The sequence below is a fragment of the Ovis aries genome, chromosome 26 (assembly GCF_016772045.2).
Source record: "Ovis aries strain OAR_USU_Benz2616 breed Rambouillet chromosome 26, ARS-UI_Ramb_v3.0, whole genome shotgun sequence".
In the NCBI taxonomy this organism is placed as follows: Eukaryota; Metazoa; Chordata; class Mammalia; order Artiodactyla; family Bovidae; genus Ovis; species Ovis aries.
In genome coordinates this window covers 37392499-37412601 of record NC_056079.1, presented here as the reverse complement: position 1 = coordinate 37412601, position 20103 = coordinate 37392499, and the positions used below count along the sequence as shown (strand labels likewise).

At 45.9% G+C, this 20103-nt stretch overlaps 1 protein-coding gene across 29 annotated transcripts in view; it reads right to left on the bottom strand.

The window, feature by feature from the left end:
- CSGALNACT1 (chondroitin sulfate N-acetylgalactosaminyltransferase 1) overlaps positions 1 to 20103 on the bottom strand; it is a 336716-nt gene that overhangs the window by 152038 nt on the left and 164575 nt on the right. For 24 of the 29 annotated variants that reach the window (XM_027962570.2, XM_060407076.1, XM_042241408.1 and 21 more), the window contains one exon: positions 19723 to 19816. The gene's annotated coding sequence lies outside the window, so the exon portion shown is untranslated. Of the gene's footprint in view, positions 1 to 97; positions 19817 to 20103 lie in introns of all 29 variants that reach the window. The other 5 variants (XM_060407077.1, XM_027962575.3, XM_060407080.1 and 2 more) reach the window with 1 other exon arrangement.

The following is a 20103-nucleotide window of genomic DNA, read 5'->3' as shown; positions in this document are numbered from 1 at the left end:
CCCGTCAAGGTCAGCGAGTATGCCCTGGGGTGTGCTGGGATGACCAAGAGACAAGCACCACCCTCTTCAGCTGCAGCTGAATCTACAGATGGCTCACCTTTCCCATGATCTGAACGAAGCCGACAAGAGAGGAGACCCGAGAGAGTCGAGTCCCTGGACCAAGGGATCCCAGAAGTCAGCTGCCTGTGTATTTATAGAAGCCAATATGTTTTCTTTTTTGCTTGAGCCAGTATGAGCTGGGATTTCTATCTCTTGATGTAGAATGAGGCTCCATATGCTCGCTCTGCAGAAAGGCAGCCATTCCAACACGTACCGCCGTGCGATGCCTCAAAGGACTACTCAGCAGGAAGCTCTGGGGGACTGGATTAGACCAGAGAGGGCAGACACTGACATAGACACAGTTAGTTCAGTCGTTCAGTTGTGTCCGACTCCTTGCGACCCCATGAACTGAAGCACACCAGGCCTCCCTATCCATCACCAACTTCCAGAGCTTGCTCAGACTTGTGTCCATCGAGTTGGTGATACCATCCAACCATCTCATCCTCTGCCATCCCCTTCTCCTCCTGCCTTCAATCTTTCCCAGCATTATGGTCTTTTCCAACAAGTCAATTCTTCGCATCAGGTGGCAAAAGTGTTGGGAGTTTCAGCTTCAGCATCAGTCCTTCCAATGAATACTCAAGACTGGAAAAAAATTCTAAGCTGCACTGAACCCAGTGTGAAGCCCTGGAATTTATATGTTATCTGACCAGCCTCTAAAGTAAAAGTAAGGTCATTTGATTGTATGCTAAGTGAAATTTTCCCGGAACAGATCAGGCTACTAAATGCCTCAGTCCTTTCTGATGATGATAAGCAAGTATAATTCAGCACGACGGAACAGAAAGACCTACGTCTTAATTTTCACTAAAATTACCAACCACTATAAATCCAATTTCTTTGACCACAGGCCTTGTTCGGAAGGATGTTCACTTGCAGGCATCATTTCAGCTTATTTAAACTCCACTGTCACCTGCCTGCTGCCCTAAACCAGGCTTCCAGAGTCTGTGAGCCATCTGTTCCTCCTCTGGGCCTGGGAGGCCTGACAGACACGGACAAACATCACTCCACGCGGCTGGCAGTGCTGGGCAAGGTCTGCGCTACTGGGTTACCATTAAATATCACAGAGGAAGCACCCCCTGAGACTTCCCCGGTGGTACAGTGAATAAGAAGCCCCCTGCCAATGCAGGGGACACGGGTTCGATCCCTGGTCTGAGATGATCGATCCCACACGCCGAGGAGCAACTGAAGCCCATGAGTCACAACTACAGAGCCCGCAGGCTGCAACTACTGAAGCCTGTGTGCCCGGATCCTGTGCTCACCAACAAGGGAAGCCACTGCAGTGAGAACAAGGAGTTGCCCCCCACTCACCCCAACTACAGAAAGCCTAGAGGCAGCAAATGAAGACCCAGTGGAAACCTCCCCCATTACCCACAGGAAAAACAAAACAAAACAAAACAAAACACAACACACACACAGTGGGCCAAGCTAAACAGCTGGCTCCTGTAATAATAGCTGACCAACTTTATTTTTCTTAAAAATACGGCAACTAAAGACAACATTATCTATGATGACAAAATCAGAAGCGGTTTCTGCCGGCCCCCAGCTGTGAGGCTTTCGGAAGATCATTCACCTCTGTAGCTTTTCCATCCACTTAGGTCCTTATGACTTATGTTTAGTCAATCTAACCGATCACCCTCTGGAGCTGACATCTGAGAAACCTGTGTTCAGGGAACTCGGAAGCACACAGCCACCTGCCTCCTGGGCAGTGGTACCGGCTTTTGGAATGAAGTTACGGACACAGTTAGTATTACTCACACTGAGCTTTTGCAGGGCCATGGTGATCTTCACATCAGAATTTCAAACTGAGCTGAAATAAAAGAGTTTTTTCCCCTCTCTCTCTTTAAAAAAAAAAAAACACACACACAGAAAGGCTCAGTCTGGATACTGAATTAAGAGAAATCTTAGGCTAAAAACAGTTAACCTCGGATTAATATTTATTTTACTAATGGTAGCTTTATACCACATGGTGATACTCTTAATTCCTCCATGAAATTTTTTTACGCCATTATAAAATTCTAGCTAATGCCACAAATCCTAGATGGAAGGCACACTGCCAGTGAGTACTACTAACGGCTTATCCAACAACCAATCACCTGTTGATAAAATCAAAAGAAGCATAATCTAAACACACTCAGTGGAGAAAACGGCTGAATGCTTGGTCACCGTTTTCTTTTCCTTCAGAATCTGTCCCAGAACAAGGGGTGACAGAAAGCAGCTGATAGGTAATAAAGCGCCACACGGCATCTTGCTATGTCCTTAAGAGCCTGTTACCCAGCCCAATTGCAAAGAAGACATTCAGAAGCAAGAGCGATGGCAACCTTGACAGTGGGGACCGGCCGCAGTCCGCAGGACTGGGCTGGGGACGCCCAACCACACCTTGGCATGGAACAGATTTAAGTTCGCACTCCGGCCCCACACTCTCAAGCCACCCTTGGACAAGACAGTTTTCTCTCTGAGCTTCCGCGTCGCTCATCTCCGCTTGGAGAGTCATCAAGAAGCACACTTCCCAGGACTGCGGCAGGGAAGACATGGGGCATTCCAGGTGTGGAGGACAGCGCGTGAACACCATGCAGAAAGCGGTCCCCTTCCTTCTAGCGGGTCACTGCCCAGCACCACAGAGAGGCCAGTGAGGGCTCCTCCCTCCACCCCTACATTCACAGGACGGGTCACTTTCCGCCGGAGTTTATGCTCTGTGGTGAGCCCGGTGTCATCTCTGTGGTCGGGCCACGACCACACTTCAACGGGGTAAAGACAAGCTTGATGTGCCTGCCTCGGATCAAAGACTGAGTCTCTGGGGCCTGTCTCACACGCCCTGAAGTGGCAAGCGAGGCAGCCTGGTGGTCCTTCTCATCTAGGCCCTCCCTGGAAAAGCCCCTCGGGGGCACCTCACTATCCTGGTGTGGATTCCCCAGTAGCTACGGTAAAAGCCTGCCCACCTCACTGGGCTGCTTCCTGCCCGGCTTCTCGGGGTAAATGGGGAGGAACAGAGAGTGGACAGGAAGGCAGGGAGGCCCCCGAGATGAAAGGAGGCGACCCCAACAGAACACTTCTCCGAGAGAACCCGAGACCCTCCTCCGTGCCTGCAGGTCACCAGCTGACTGATGGGCAGAGTTCCAGGTCTGCGCAGCGCCTGGGGGGTCAGGAGCATGACCCTCAACGGCCCCCTCCTCACCACTTCCTCCCACCCCCCTGATCCGGCAGCCTCAGGACCGTGCCTGCAAAGGACCTGGCCACCCCTGACCCCAAACGCACCAGCGGAGGCCCAGCAGCTGAGGACTTCCGAGCACATCAGATCTATTTCAACCCCAAACCAATTCCCTTGAGGAAACACATCAAACATCCAGAAGGGTCTGAAGTGGAGGCAACTACTGCAGCCTGAGAGAAACAGAAACCTCTTCCAAGAAGAGTAACTCAGCCTCTGGGACACTGGAGACCCCCTGCAGAGCATCTTACAAATGCAGGCAATGCGCACCAGCCCAGACACTCAGGATCAGAGACTCTGGGATGAGCTGGGGCATCTGTGTTTTTTCAAAGCTCCAAGATGAAGGCTGAGAAACACTGCCTGAGTCTACGGCTGCTAGCGAGGGCCAAATCAAACTCAAAATCAGACGTGGCCATCACGGCAACACTTCTTTCTTAAAGGCTGGTGGGTGGAACACTGTTCTTACAAAGGTTAAGAGCTGTCATGCTGAGAAAGGGTTCTGTGGAAAAGAAGGCTGGGACCCACGAAGTTAATCCAAACTTAAGTCCTCCTTTTAAAGCTCCAAAAACTGTAACAGGCCCAGGTGCATCGTACTAGCAAGAGAGGAAAGCAGTATCCAGTATTTTCCCAACTTATCTGGCCAGCAAACTGTCCCTCTGAAAAGCATCTGATAACACCAGTGATCTCCAGGCAACGCTTTGGGAAGCAACAGTCTGGCATACTATCCTCTGTTAACTGTCCGACTCTTCGTGGCCCCATGGACTGCAGCACGCCAGGCCTCCCTGTCCATCGCCAACTCCCAGAAGCTACCCAAACTCACATCCATTGAGTCGGTGATGCCATCCAACCATGTAATCCCATGTCGTCCCCTTCTCTAGAAGTTTCCAAAAGGACAACGTGGTGGAAAGGCCGGAACACACAGAGGGGCAATGAGGACTCCAGGTGGAGATTAGTCAGAAACTGGGTGACAAGGACCCCGGTCCCCACCCCTCCCCACCTGCGATGCTGCTCTACACAGCTCCACACCCTCTTAATTTGGTCCCAAAATAAACACACATAAGTAATAAATAACAACTCCTACGTTGTGAATGAAAGTGAGCCTGTGCACACAGTCCTGAATTGCTTGGAATAAAGGGGCCACGTGTATCCACATTCTCAGTGATACAACAAAACTATACGGATCTCCTTCTGAAAAGATGATGCTACAGAAGTGTTACAAGCTGTTGTTCTAACAGCTAGTGCCATGGGCATAAACACCCTGTGTCACACGAGGGATCCTTAAAAGGCAGGTACGTTTCCAGCGCTGGGCTAGATACAGGCCTGGCTTTCTTCTGAACCCCTTCCTGGGGATCAGAATCCTAAACTCAACAGAAGCAAGAAATGCCAGCTATGATCAGATCACACCTCTGCCCACCGTGTGGCCAGCACTGCAAATACGCAGTCGCAGGCAGGATATTCATTTGGTGATGACAAAAAATACTAACGTCATCATAGTACCCTCAACATCACACTCCAGCCAGTGAGAACTCAGCACAGACATTATCATTTCTGCAGATTATTTGACTGTAACATGAAATAAAGTTTATCTAAGCAAACTTCAAAGAATCCAGTAACTCATATCCTACCGGAATACTTTAGGTATAACATTACCCACAAACATTACCCATAAGTTAGAGCATGCCCCTGCACCCAACCCACAACATTTCCAGAGTTTCTCCTACTCGCCAGGCAACATTCCAGGAGGTGGAAATGCAGCAGCGAATAAGAGATAGAAATCCCTGCCCTCCTGTAGTTTTTATTCTAGGTCTAGGAGTCCAAATATTTAGCAAGTAAACTGGATTTCTGTCATTTCCATTTTCTTCTAAGGTTTATTCACGGTTAAACGCCTATCTCACACGCACCCCAGCATTCACGTGTTTGCTCAGGCTCGTCTGACTCTTTGTGACCCCATGGACAGTAATTCTCCAGGCGCCTCCAGCCATGGGATTTTCCAGGCAAGAATACTGGAGCAGGTTGCCATTTCCTCCTTCAGGGGACCTTTTCTCCCCAGGGATCGAACTCACATCTCCTGCGTCTCTTATTTTGGCAGGTGGATTCTTTACCACTGAGCCACCTAGGAAACCCAAAACCTTCTTAGAGTGCTCCGATTTCCCTTTTATGTTACGTCTCTAATTCCAGTTAGCTATGGCTCATGGATAAAGACTTTCCTTCATGTTCACATCTTTGCAGTTCTGTTGTGATTTTGCTGATGTTCAATGAGTGTGACCTGAGTGGATGGCTTCTGCACATGGAAAGTGTTCATGGGAGTTTTTCTTCTATGTTCATAGCAGCACTAAGACCTGGACATAAATTAAATGTCCATGGGCAGATTAATGGAATATTAATCAGCCACAAAAGTTACAAAATAATGCCATTTGCGCCAACACAGATGGACCTAGAGATTGTGATACTGAGTGAAGTTAAGAGAAGAATATCATATGATACTACTTGCTTGTGGGATCTAGAGAAGAAAATGGTACAAATGAACTTATTGATAAAACAGAAACAGACTCACAGACCTGGAAAGGGAGGGGGGATAAATTAGGAGCAGGGGATTCACAGACACACACTAGTGTACGTAAGGTAGGCAAGCAACAAGGACCTACTGGATGGCACAGGGAACCACACTCAGTGCCTTGTAATAGCCTATAATGAAATCTAATCTGCAAAAAAAAAAAAAAAAAGTCACTTTGCTGTATGCTTGAAAGTAACACTCATTGCAAACTAACTATACTTGAATAAAAAGAAAAAAAAACAAAACCTCCCATCTCCCTTTGATCATAAGAATCTTGGATGATCAGAGCTGGAGGAAATGACCTGGGTAGCTCTGTGCCTGGACGCCAGGCAGGCGGGCAGGGGACTGAGATCCTGGCTATACTCGTATCTGTGACCTCGGGTGACCCCTTCCCTGCCCTGAGCCTCAGCTTCCTCATTTGTTAAACGAGGGCTGGGTTCACGTTTGACCAAAGCACGGTAGTCAAGGGTGTCTAGAAATTGGGGGAGGGTGATATCTGGCTGAGACACTATTGAGTGGGCCCAGGAATGCTGAACACCCTGCAGGTCCCAGGACGAGCCCCACCCGGGCCACGGAGTTTGTGTAGCAAGATCCGATACACGCAGCTTAGGGCCCGTCTTGGACACCAAGCCGTTCCACTCTTACAAGGATCATCTATGGTGACATGCTCCCAAGTTCCCATTCCTTTGAGACAGCCCCTTAGATGGGGAAGCCATCTGCCATGATCTTCCAAAGCCTCACACCAGGTAGAGCGGGTATCCCTCGTTACCCTGATGTTCAAAACATCCCCCTTCCTAACAGGAAAATCTCTTCACAGCTGAAGCTCAGATACATACAACTGAAATTATTATGTCAACCAGATCTAATTTCTACCAGGATCTAGTTAATCCACACAGCTGTTATACCTTCTTATGAAAGATATAAACCTTAGTGACAAGCCTGGGTTTGAGATTTACAGCATTCTTCCAAAGCCTGAAGGGGACAGTGCTAAAGTATTTGTCAAGGAAATCATTAATCCATAGAAAATAATCAGCTTGTGGGAAGAATAACATGTGCACCAAACCAAAAAGGTTAAGTAAGAAAATCTTATCTAATTGTTTTTATTCATTAGTAAGCAGGGTATTATGTAATACTATCTAAGGAGCAGGGAGCAGACCTCTGACTGGAGCCATATCGTAAATAAAAGAATTTTCAGCTTTTGCTAATTAAGTTGACATGACATCTCTGCCCTCCTGTCAGTGTGCTGAGAAATTACAACCTTGCTCCTTCCAGTTACTTAACCCCTAACTTACCTTGGAGGCACATATCTGGATGTCTAAAGGCTACCAAAGGATTACAAAACACCCCCAGGAAACTTTTTAATACCTAACTCAATGATTCCCAAACTGTGTGCCAAGGCACCACGCTAGGGTACCAAAGGGAGTGCATAATTGTGCTTCAGAATATTTTAAATTTTCAAGCGAAGCACTAGATACCAGACTGTGCTGGGCACTGTGCAAACTACGAGCTCCAGATAACCCACATTTTCAACATCATTCTGAGCTACATTCCTTTTGAAGATCACATCCTTGTGAAAGTACATTTTGAGCAGTTACTGTGATAAAAGCAACAGCTACACAAGATGACGGCCCATCTGACTCCAAGGTCTGCAGTGCTGTGCAGCTCCCAAGGGAGGCACACCACCCATTGTCAGGGAACTGTGGTTAAGAAGGAGACAAAACTTATTATTCTTTCAATCTATTGTCTTATTTTTTCAAACAGCTACTAGCTTGTTAGGACATAAATATAAGCTAATGGCTATAACTACTTAGTGGGGGGAAAAAAGAAAACCTCTGAGTCATTTTCTTAGTCAAGGGGTGTTGAGAAAATGAATAGGACACTGATAACACTGTGAACCTCCGACCTAAACCTCTTGGTCAACCTCCAGAACAGGGCAGAGAACAGCAAAGCTTCTTTTTCAAAGGGCAGATCTTTGAAAGAAGAGGTCCACTCCGAGGTTGCCTCCTCAAGCATCACAGTGACCATATCGCCTTGGTGGCCCTATGGGAGGGCTGGCAAGACCAGCTCGCCAGCTCCACACACTGTCTGGCCCCTGTCACTTCTGTCTTTGGGCCTCAAACCCTGGCAGTCAGAACGACTCAGCATGCACAGTGAACACAGCCTACAAGCTAAAGACAGATCTCCACACCGCCACCAGACTGAAATTTTTTATCATGAATTGAAGAGTGTGAGCTCTTCAGAATAAATCACCACATGAGCACCTGTAAAAAAAAAAAATAATCAGTGACAGTTATTTCAGTTCCTTTCTAGGTCTCCAATCCATCCAACTGCTCACCATAAAATTAAGATCGGATGGGAGCCTCCACATAAGCCAAGCCTCTGAACTTGTACAAAGCAAGTTTTAAAATGCTAATTTCATTACAGATGAGAAATGAGTTGATGAATAGGTATCACAACAAAAGGTGATAAAAGTAAGGCATTTCTTAGTAGTTACAAAGAGAAAGATAGTAACCACACAGTGGAGAAATGGACCGTCACCTGGCCAGGGTCACTGAAATCAGCGTCGCCAACAAGGGGGAGGTGGGGAGCCAGTAAGAACCCGTCCCTGTGCAGAATCCCAGCTAGGAACGCACAGCCTGAATCCAACCACGAGATCAGTCACCTAACCCCAAATGAACATCCTCTACAAGATAAACAACAGTATTCTTCACAAACATCATTCAAAACAAGAAAAACTATGAGAAGGTTTCAGGGGGCAGGAACAAAGAGATATAATAACTAAATCCAATGCCTGATCGTAGTACTACAGCAAAACACCATAAAGGACGTTGTAAGTCAACGTTACAGAGTGTAGACAGTCTGTTATCTAAGAAGATAAATTGAAATAGATGTCAAGCTGACTGACTGATGCCTGCACTATTGTTATACTGGAAAATATGCTTATTCTTAGGAAATACACACCAAACTATTTGAGAGCAAGGGCTATGTATGGGGCTTCCCTGGTGGCCAGGTGGTAAAGAATCCGCCTGCAAGGCGGGAGACCTGGGTTTGACTCCTGGGTTGGGAAGATCGCCTGGAGAAGGAAAAGGCTAACCACTCCAGTATTCTGGCCTGGAGAATTCCATGGACTGGGTAGTCCATGGGGTTGCAAAGAGTCAGACACGACTGAGCAACTTTCACTTCACTTCATTTATAATCTATGAAAGAGTCAAAGTGTTAGTTGCTTAGTCATGTCCGACTCTTTTTGACCCCACGGATTGTAGCCCCCACGGACTGTTCATGGAATTCTATTAGTTCATCAAATGGTTCAGGAAAATACGACGTGTAATAATTTTGCTTACATATACTAGAGAGAGGGAGAGAATGAGCACACAAATGAAAAACAAATGATGCAAAATATTAACAATAGGAGGATCTGGGTAAAGGCTTTGCGTGCTTTTGGTTCCAGTTTGAAACTTTTCTATAAGCTGAAATTATTTTCAAATAAAATATTTCCAACCAGTGAAGTGCTGAACCACGTTTGGCCACAAGAAGACAACTGCGTAAGTAACTACACAGGACACCTGCACCACAGCTGAAAATGTGTGTATCAGAAGGGTGTGCGTGGTGAGACGCTCACCACAAATGCAGCGGGAAGTCACCAGCACACGAGCGAGGCTCTGCAGCCATCAGCCCAGTGGAGGCTCCAGAGTAAGTCAGGAACAGCAGAGAGCGAGACGTCAAGCCCGGAGCAGAGATCACGGCTCCTTTGGGGGCCCTGGGAGAGAGGATCACCATGAGAAGGTGAAGTTAACGTCACTCTGAGGCTCCTGAGGCCAGAGCTGAAACAACCAAGCTCCCCAAAGATTCTGATTTCAAGTGAAGCCGGGGGATCTGGCTGGGTCCCCAGCATCCCGGTAGACTCAGTGCAGTGGCTCAGGGACCACACCACGGGCTCCTATAGAACCAGGACTGTCCATCTCCCCGAACCTCCAGTGTCTCACAGTGGAGCACTCCTGGCTAACATGCAAACCAACGTGTGCTTAATTAACTAATTAATTAGCCCATACACAAGCGAATTCTTTCCATTATGGAAGCTGGGAAAGGAAAAGGGAGGAGCAGGGACCACAGGTTTATTTTCTGTTTTGGAAAAATGTAAATGTTTACATCCTGTTAGTTAATACTGGTAATCTCTTGCATCCCTACTATGTGCCAGGTTGTTATTGTTACTCAGCGGCTCAAGTCATGTCTGACTCTTTGCGACCCCATGGGCTGCAGCACACCAGGCTTCCTGTCCTTCTCCATCTCCTGAAGTTTCCCCAAACTCACATCCATTGAGTCGGTGACGCCATCCAGCCATCTCATCCTCTGTCGTCCCCTTCTCCTCCTGCCTTCAATCTTTCCCAGCATCAGGGTCTTTCCCAATGAGTCAGTTCTTTGCATCAGGTGACCAAAGTATTGGAGTTTCAGCTTCAGCACCAGTCCTTCCAATGAACATTCATTGGGTTGATTTCCTTTAGGACTGACTACCTTTAGGATGTGCCAGGTACTTCACAAACATTCATCTCAATCCTCACAACAATTCTAAAAGGTTTGTCTCACTTTCCAGATGAAGGGTAGGGGGGTGCAGAAACCTGTCCATCTCACCGCACTGGTAAGCGATGGAGCTGAGCTTCCAACCCCAATTCCAGGGCCAGTGTGGAGCCCACTGCCTCGCCTCTAGAAACAGGGAGGCACCCGCTCCAACACCAATCAACTGAACAACCAGAAGTGCCAGGGTGAGAGCCTGTGTGCCCTGAGTTAAAGAAGAAGAAGTTGAGGAGAAAGGAGACGCCTACGTACACCTTCGGTCTGCTCCTAGCGGGGAGAAATGCTGGCATGCAGCCTGCAAGCTGGCAGACCGGTGGCCACGTACGCGTGTTTCCCAAACCAAAGAAACACAACCGGAAACACGAGATGGGAAGTGCAGGAGGGAGCAGAAAGCAAGCTGTTTCTCTGGTGCCCTTCTGACAAGCTATTTTCTTTCATTCATGTACTTCTTCATCCTCAGCTTCTCCCACAATTTGACTCAGGAGAAAACAAGAGCCCTTCTTAGAGGGGAAGGCATGGACCAGGAGAAGAGGTGGGAAGAAAGATGCTGGTTTGAATTCCTTGACAGCGCAAGTCCGCTGCACCCCGCTCCTCGGCAGGAGAGCAGGCGGGCCTGCTCAAACTCCTGCCAACCATTCATCCTGCAGGGCACCCGCTTAGCGCCAGTCCCTGGGAGTGTGGAGTGGTCCTGGGGGTGCTCAGGATGCTCCAGACACCATGGACCGGGTAACAGGAACAAAAGCCAAGAAAACCAAATGCAGTAACACCACACAGTAGGGGCCATAAAAGGAGAGGGTAGCCCACAGGTCAGCTCAGGGGGAGGCGAGAAGCCTGGAAAGAGAGACCACCAGAGTCAAGTCGTGGAGAACCAGCAGGAACTGGCCCAGCCAAGGAGCCTGGAAGGGTGTTCCAGGGGCAGGACGCAGCAGCAAAGACCCAGCACAGTCACAAAATTAAAAAATAAAATGTTAATTAATTAAAATTTTTTTAAAAGGAAGAGGATGGGCAGGGTGCAGGCACTTGGCGAAGGACCACGTAAGCCCCTGAGTGATGGTAACAACATCAGGGTATCTTGGGGGGTTCTGGCTGGGGTCTGGGGGAGCCCAGGGGAGCATAATGAGTGCAGGGAGCTGGGGACTTCAGACGGCAGAGTGAGCTGGGGAAACAAACGTGAGGTCAGCACAAGGTCAGCACCTAGAGCCGAGGAGACTGCGCAGATGACACAGAACGAGAGGGCGGAGAGGATGGGACGCTGGGGAACACGGACCTGTAAGGACTGGGGAGGGGGCCACCCAGGATCAGCCACAGAAAGAGGGAGAAAACCAGAGGAGGTCACCAGACAAGCCAAGGGGAGCAAGAGTTTCTAGAACAGCGGTCAGAGCGTTCTAGAACGCTCCACAATCTGGCTTCCTAAATAAGCACTACAAGGGTTAACATGCCTTATCAAATTACAGTGAGATAAGCAAAAATAACACTGAAACACACAGCAAGAACTTCAGAGGAAGAAAAGTTAGGTGACTGCCTAACACAAAACCACACACGTGCCCACACGCAAGTAGCTAATCCACCCCCAGGGACAGCTCCCATTCCAACGGCAGGACTCAAATGAGGCCAAGGCTACAGGTAACGTTACACTTCACCTTGCTGCAGAAAATCATCAAAAAATGCCAATGGTATATGTCATGTGATGGTACTTAATTTAACTTCAAGTTAATCTATTATTTTCCAGCCATCAAGACCTCTGTCCCTTGGTATATACTCCACTGGCTTGGGACAAAGCTGTCACATGTTTTATAAACTTAGAAAACACATTAATGATACCAATAGCCCTTGGTGGAAGTTTTATCAGATATGAGCTGGCGGTAAAGAACCTGCCTGCAGGAGCCACAAGAGACACTGGCTCAATCCCTGGGTCGGGAAGATTCCCTGAAGGAGGGCATGGAAACTTCTTCAGTATTCTTGCCTGGAGACTCCCATGAACAGAGGAGCTTGAAGGGCTACCGTCCATGGGGTTACAAAGAGTCGGACACAACTGAAGCAACTTAGCACACACACACATGACCTTGTGCAAATTCCAACAGATTCCTTTCCTAAGGCAGTCTAGTTCACTTCTGGTTCTTGTAACCACGAATCCTGAATGATATCCAACATTTTAATTTGCCAAGAAATAGAAATTTTAAATATTAACCATCATTATATTCTAAAAGAATAAATATTTTACATTTTAATATATAAGAAAACAGACCAGAAGCTCAAAGTAAACATTATTCCTTTAAAGTGAATATTAGCTCTTTGAAAACATCACTTTATTTTTCTCATTTCTCTGCATGTGACTGACACCTTCACCAGGGACTGGATTCCAATCCAAGAACTGGCACTCGGTCACCGACAGGGTTCAAGTCTAGCATGTGTTGGTTTGGCCAGAAAGTTACTTTGGTTTTTAAGTTAAAACAAAACACTCATTTTTCATTTTCACCAAAAACATTATTGAACATGTTTATCATTCTGTTCCACTACACTCTGCCATTTCTCAGGCAACTTCATAATTTCACCTTCCCAAAACTTTTTATCTTTTTAAGCAAAGAACCATTTCAGGTGCCTTTTACAGTCTTCCAGGAAATGGAATTTTTTTTTATTAGGAGAATTTTGCAAAGACCAAAAAAAAAAAAAAAAAAATCCCAAAGCCATCCAAAGGCGCAATGTCTGGTGAATCCAGCGGAGGACTCAGTAACACTTTTTACTTTACAAAGCTGTAACAGTTTTGCCTGGTCATCAAAGAAACATGCGGTCTTGTGGTGCTCTGGTAGAGAATTATGCACTTTCTGTTGACCAATTCCACACAATTTTCATCAAGTGCTGCCTTCAGCTGGTCTAACTGGGAGCACTATCTGTCGAAATTCATCTTTTGGTTTTATAGAACGAGCTCATAATAGAGGACTCCCTTTCAGGCCCACCAAATTCACAACGCTACCTTCTTTGGATGAAGACTAGCCTTTGCTGTGGTTGGTGTTGGTTCACTGCACTCGCCCTATGAACTCTTCTATTCTACATTATTATACAGTTTCCAGTTCTCATCATCCCTCACAGTTTGTTTTCAAAACAGGTAATGTTTTTGTTATGTTTAAGTAGAGACTCTTCTGCAAAACTATGCTCAAGACAGTGTTTCCACTTAACTTATGTGGCGCCCGAACATCAAAGCAGTGAAGATGACCAAGCTGGTGGCCAGCTGGCGCACGTGATGCTCAAGACTGATTACGATATTTGGAGCACGCTGCCTGCCTCCCACACGGCATAAGGTTGACTGTTTTCAATTAATGTCTCGTTTTGGTTGCTATCAACTTCAACTGGTCTACCCGACCGTGAAGCATCATCCAGCAAGAAATCTCCAGCACGAGATTCTGCAAACCACTTCTGACACGTTCCTTCAGTCACAGCACCTTCCTCATACGCTGCATAAATCATTCTTTGTGTTTCACTTTCGTTTTTGCCTTTCTTGAAACAATAAAGCATAATATGTTGGGTCTTTTCTTCCATCTTCAATACTAAAGCTACAATACTATAGCTACATAACAATTCACCAATCTTGGTAAGTTTTTTTAAAATCCATGCTGATATGATAGCTGTCACAATACAATCTAACAAAATTGTTTTGAATGAAGTTAAAGACAACTAAACGCTACTAGAGCCATCTTACGGGGGAAAAAAAATGAACCTTTTGGCCAACCCAATAATAAGTCTCACATTTTCGTTGAATTGAAAATATGCATGTCTTTATCACAACATTCGAGTATAAACACTATTACTCCTAATTACCATGTGTTTTTTTTAAAACTTTACCAAAAAAATTTACAATATCAACTGAATGAGTTTCCCAATAGTAGAGATGAATTTCATTTTTCCTAGAGGCCTTGACCACAGGATCACATTGGAACATTAAAAACCTCAGTAACAACTGAGCTAGAAGTTTCCATAAGGTCCTAATTCCTTCTTTTGCCCACCCTCCGCCTCTGACCTTCATTCCCACTTTCCCCTCAAAGCTTCACACACGGCCTCACCCGATCTCTACTTTCCCTTCTCAGCCAGTGTGCCCCTAGGTTGAAGGGATTCAAGTTTCATTTTAAATTCTTCAGGAAACATACTACCTAACGGGTCAGAACCTTTGAGACAACTGCTTCCCAGGTGTCAGCTGAACCTTGTGAAACTGTGCCCTTTCAAGCACCAGAGTTTTCTTTACAGTTGTAGGGTCATGATTTTCCACTTGAAAGGGCCATTAGTGTAATGGGAAAAATAAAATAAAAAGGCAAGACTTAAAGTAGCTGTCTCCTTGAAAGTATTAGAGATAGTTGCTCAGTCACGTCTGACTCTTTGCAACCCCAGTGACTGCAGCCCGCCAGGCTCCTCTGTCCCTGGGATTCTCCAGGCAAGAATACTGGAGTGGGGTGCCATGGCCTCCTCCAGGGGATCTTCCTGACCCAGGGACTGAACTGGGGTCTCTCTCACTGCAGGCAGATTCTTTACCATCTGAACCACAAGGGAAGCCCAGCTGTCTCCTTATGAGCAGTCAAATTAAACCCTAGACTCTGTCATGCCCTCTTCTCGGGACAGAAAAAAACATTCCTGCTCCTCACACTGATTTTCAATGTCATACAAGTATTTCCAGACGAGCAATAAGATCCTGTTACCTTTGCTGAAGAAAAACAGGTGAGGAAGTGGGTAATTTTGAACCAGATTTTAACTGAAAATACAGGCAACACTAAGAAAAGGAATAACAAGGTCTGAAAGTAAATTCCAAAGGTCTCGTCAATGGAAAGATAATTTGTTTTTCTTACACAATACAATTTTTTAATGAAAAGTGACTTTAAAATCTACGTAGGACTTCCTTGGTGGTCCAGTGGTTAAGAATCCACCTGTCAATGCAAGGGACACGCGTTCCATCCCTGGTTGGGGGAAGATAAAACATGCCGATAATACATGCCGCAGAGCAACTAAGCCCGTGGGCCACAGCTACTGAGCCCCAGCACCCCGGAGTCCGTGCTCTGCAACAAGAGAAGCCCCCGCAATGAGAAGCCCGAGCGCCACAACAAAGACCCAACACAGCCAAAAGTACAGAAATCAATCATTTTTTTTTACACTCTACACAAGTGAAAAATTAAGCTCAAGGAAGGGAAAGTCCCTAAATCAAAGAAATCCCTTTCATTAAAAAAATTAAGTGGCAAAAAAAAAAAAAAGAAATCCCTTTCAACTTTTTTTTTTTTTTACTTTTAAAGGATTATTATTCTTTTTTAAAGTCAAGTCTTTGACTTACTTTGTTATCTTTAATTATGGTAAAATACACATAACAAAGTTTATTTTCTTCACAATTTTCAAGTATATTCACACTGTTGTACAATGACTCTCTAGAACTTCTTTGTCTTGAAAATTTAAACCGTGTTAAACAACTCCATCCTCCACTCCCTCAACCCCTGGCAACCACCATCCTACTCTGTGTCATCATGAGTATGACTGTTCCCGCTACCTCCTGAAAGTGCAATCATACAGTGTCTGCCCTTTCGTGATTGGCTGATTTCACCGTTGTATAACATCCTTGAGTTCAACATCCGTGTGGTAGCATGTATTAGAATCTGCTTCCTTTTTAAGGCTGAGTACTATTCCATGGAGCGCACAGACCACATTTTGTTTAACCATTCACCACCAGTGGACACCTGGGTTATGGCCAACCTTCCGTGACTTACTTAAAAAAGAATTTATTTAACCTAAGCAGGCGCTGGTACTAGAGTTAGAGCCCTCGTTCACATCCCTCCTATCCACGGTAGCACAGAAAACAAACGTGAAAGAGAAAGAAGACAGAGGGGGGAAGAGAAGACAGAGGACAGACAGGTATACTGTGACTGCATGCGTGTTCAGTCACCCAGACCATACACAGTCAAGCCCTCAGCAAATTAAAATACTGACAATACGTGGTTCTGATGAGGGTTTTCAGACACCAGAAATTCATCCAAATGTTTGTGAACGTGCATACAGACAAACATATGCTGGGCGTTGCAAACGTAGACACGGAGCCCCCTTTGAGGACGATGATGGCCACAGGACAAAGACCCAGCAGGCGAACAACTGCAGACAGTGGAGGATGGTGGAGGCGACAGGGCCCAGCCCCAGGCCAGGCAAAGGCCAGGATGGATTTCCAGGGCTGAGTCCAGAGCAGGAACGCAGTGAGGAGGGGCACGGAGGAAGGAGGAGGTGGGGGTTGGGGAGTGAGGGGCCGGCAGGGCAAGACACAGCCACGAGAGGCTGAAGCAAGAAACCCACTTGATGCCAGGAGAAGCTCAACGAGCAGAGCCCCGGAGCAGAGCAGAAGAGACAGAAGCCAGGCCTGAGGAGGTGACAGTCAGCAGACAAGAGACGGCCGCCCCGTGGCAGGCCGCATCAGGCCAGAGTGCCTCTCCTGGCCTGGCCTGGAGAAGCCCCCGCTGCGGAAAAGGAACTGTGGTTCAGGAGGATAAATGAAAATTGCAGCAGCAGACACTGGCACTCATGACAAGCTCACATTCTTCACGTCTCATTCCATTAAGTGGAAAGACTGTGGAAGTCCAAAACAGATCCCAAAGAAGGCCACTTCGTAAACTATCTATACAAATTTCTCTACCTGATTCTCTAGTTTTGCAAATATGCACAACCTGCCAGTTACTCCATTATAGTTTTATATCCATATTTACTTGTAACACCCCTTCGTTCCAAAAGGAAACGCCATCGGCTACTACTTCACGTTATCTGATAGACACGTGTCATGCATGGGCTCGCAGAGCTGCAAAGAACTACAGGGTGATCTGGCCACAAACAGAGCTTGGACCCCACAGACCGCAGCTGAGGAACTAACTGGATCAGAGTGAGACCCGCCGCGTCAGCATCCTGCTCAGGGGCCCAGGCGGCCGTCGTGGGACTGTGACAAGGAGACAGTGCCAGGTGTCTGCTCTGCGGGGGGAGGGAAGCAGAGGGATGCGGTTCCCACAGGCCCAGACCCCCCTATATTCCCTTCCTCTGTTTTCATCAACCATGCCATGCCTCTTTCAGCGTATCCAGGTGCCAGGACCTGTGTCTGAGTGCTAGAAGCCTCAGAGGGGGGTTGCCACTGAAGGACCAGTAAATGTTCCCTGGAGGGTGGCAGGGAAGGAAGAGTTCCCAGTGGGAGAGAGTGTGGAGACACTGGGCTCGGGGTGCGGTCACGCACTCAGTGGGCAGCAATTCACAGAGAAGGCCGGGCGGTATCAAAGGCACCAGGGGGACACGGAGGAGACCAGGAGATCGCCGGGGGAGCCTTCCAGCACCTCGAGCTGGTGAACACCAACCACCTCTCCTGGCTGGGACTCCAGGACCACCGTGCACAGGGCAGGTACACCTGCCAACCAGCCACTCTTTCCCAGTTTACATGGCTGGCCCCTGCAGGTCTGGTGAAGGTCCACCATTGAGGGACTTCCAAAGCCCTACATCTATGAGGAACTCAGATTACAAGGAGTATGCAGGCATGCTAAGTCGCTTCAGTCATGTCTGCCTCTTTGTGACCCTATGGAGTGAATATAGGCCACCAGGTTCCTCTGTCCATGGGATAATGTCCACGATACTGACCTCTATCCAAGAATCCTGGGGTGGGTTGCCCTGCCCTCCTCCCGGGGATCTTTCTAGCCTGTGCCTCTTTTGTCTCCTGCGTGGCAGGCGGGTTGTTTTACCACTAGCGCCACCTGGGAAGCCCACAGTTCCTGGAAACCTGGAGGTTTTCCCAAGCTCCCACTGTCCCAGTGCAGCCTGACTCCCCATCAACACCCTGTCTCTGCAGCAGGACGTACAGAGACCAGACCCTCATCAAAACCCAGCTGGGCCTCCCTCATCACTTCATTCTGGGGTATGAACATCGTAATTGGATTATTTCTCATTACTTCTCTATTTTGTACAGTTTACTCTGGCTCTTTTCTACAATCATCTCAAGGTTTTAATATCATGATGTTCTAATGACACTATTATCTTCCACATCATCCATGTCATTTTCAAAAACATTAAACATTGAAATACCTGATTAGAAGACTTCCATTGTGACCCTCAAAGTAGCCTTGGATCACTTAGGCCTCTTAGCCACTCAAGTCTCTACTCAGAAAAGAATTTGTGAACAATTACTGTTTGGTTATTTTTGTATTATTACTATTGTTTTATTGTGATTATTATTAACTTTGGCCAAGGTTGTTTTTATTTTTCATTACTGGTAACTCAGATACAATCCCTTTAACTCCTCACTCGCCATTGTTTGCGTATAAAGCAGTTCATTAAAACAAAATCACATCCAACGTTTTGGTTTTCAGCCTTTTATCTCAAACAGTACAACAATAGTAAACATTAAAAACCAAAACAAAACCTCTCCAGCAATTTGTTGAATGAAGAAGACCAGTGACGGGGTTTTCTTGAAGGTATGCAGATGGTGAGCACAGCTTATCTATTTTCATTTTTACATTTATAGATTCATCTCCATAGAAAACTAAAATAAAGGTTTGCTCTGCTGAAGGTAAGAACCACATACATGACTTCCCATCTCATAGTGTTCCATTTCAACTAATGATGTCCCTGAAGTTCTTAGTTTTTTTTCAAAGTTTAGTCTTGCCAGATGTAATAAAATATCTTATAGTAGAGAAATTCAAAATCACTGCTTACAAGAACGGAACTAAAACAACGTCCCCGAGATTTACATGTGTCCCCAAATCTAAAACCAACCATACAATCTGTCAGGGTACTATTCTCCAAGAGTTCTAGAAAGTATTCCCCTGAGATGCTATAAGTCAGAAAGTAAGATCATCCTTCAATTTCCTATTTTATTTAAATAATTATTTTGTAGCATGGTAAAAATTACAATGGCCTTTTGATTATGGGTGAAATATTTGAGAAAGCTTAACATTTCGTCACAACTTCCAAAAGAAGAACAAATGATCTTATTCAGGTGAATTTTTAAAAAAAGAATTACGTAGTTCTTCTAACCACATTATTGGCATTTGCCATTCTGAGAAGAGATAAATTCTGAAGAAGCTGGCAGAATTAAATGTAAATTACAGGCTTTACAAGTGAATAAAAGAATTTTCCAAGGCAGCCAAGTAATTATACTACCTTGAAAAAGTACTCATATCTTAAAATAATAATCTGTTATTAATGGAACTATTGGAAGTAAAATGAAATTCAGCACATTTCAAACATAGCCAGAATACTGAATAAATTCAGACCATACAAAGATTCATTTCTTAAGAAATTCATGATTAACAGACTCACTTACCTGGAAGCATAAGAAAAGAAGGTTAGGAGGAAACTACATCATTCTTCCACTGAGTAAAGATATCTTGACTTTCCTCCTTGAAATGGAAAGGAATCTAAAAAATAAAAATAGGAGTCACTTCTGGGAATTTCCACGTCTTAAATATAGACGATATTACAAAATTTTAAATCACTTAGGATCTAAAATACAATTTATCCAACCAAAGTCCTGCCCCAAAAAGCAGGATGGTATTTTCCCTTTTCTATTTCAATAGGTAAAATGCAAAGCATCTGTTTAAAAAAAAAAAATGATCCGGTTTAAAATAAATGCCGAGAGCCATGTAGATACGTGTGTAAAAACAAAGCAGAGTCACACTCTTGGAAAAGAACCCAGAAAAAGCAA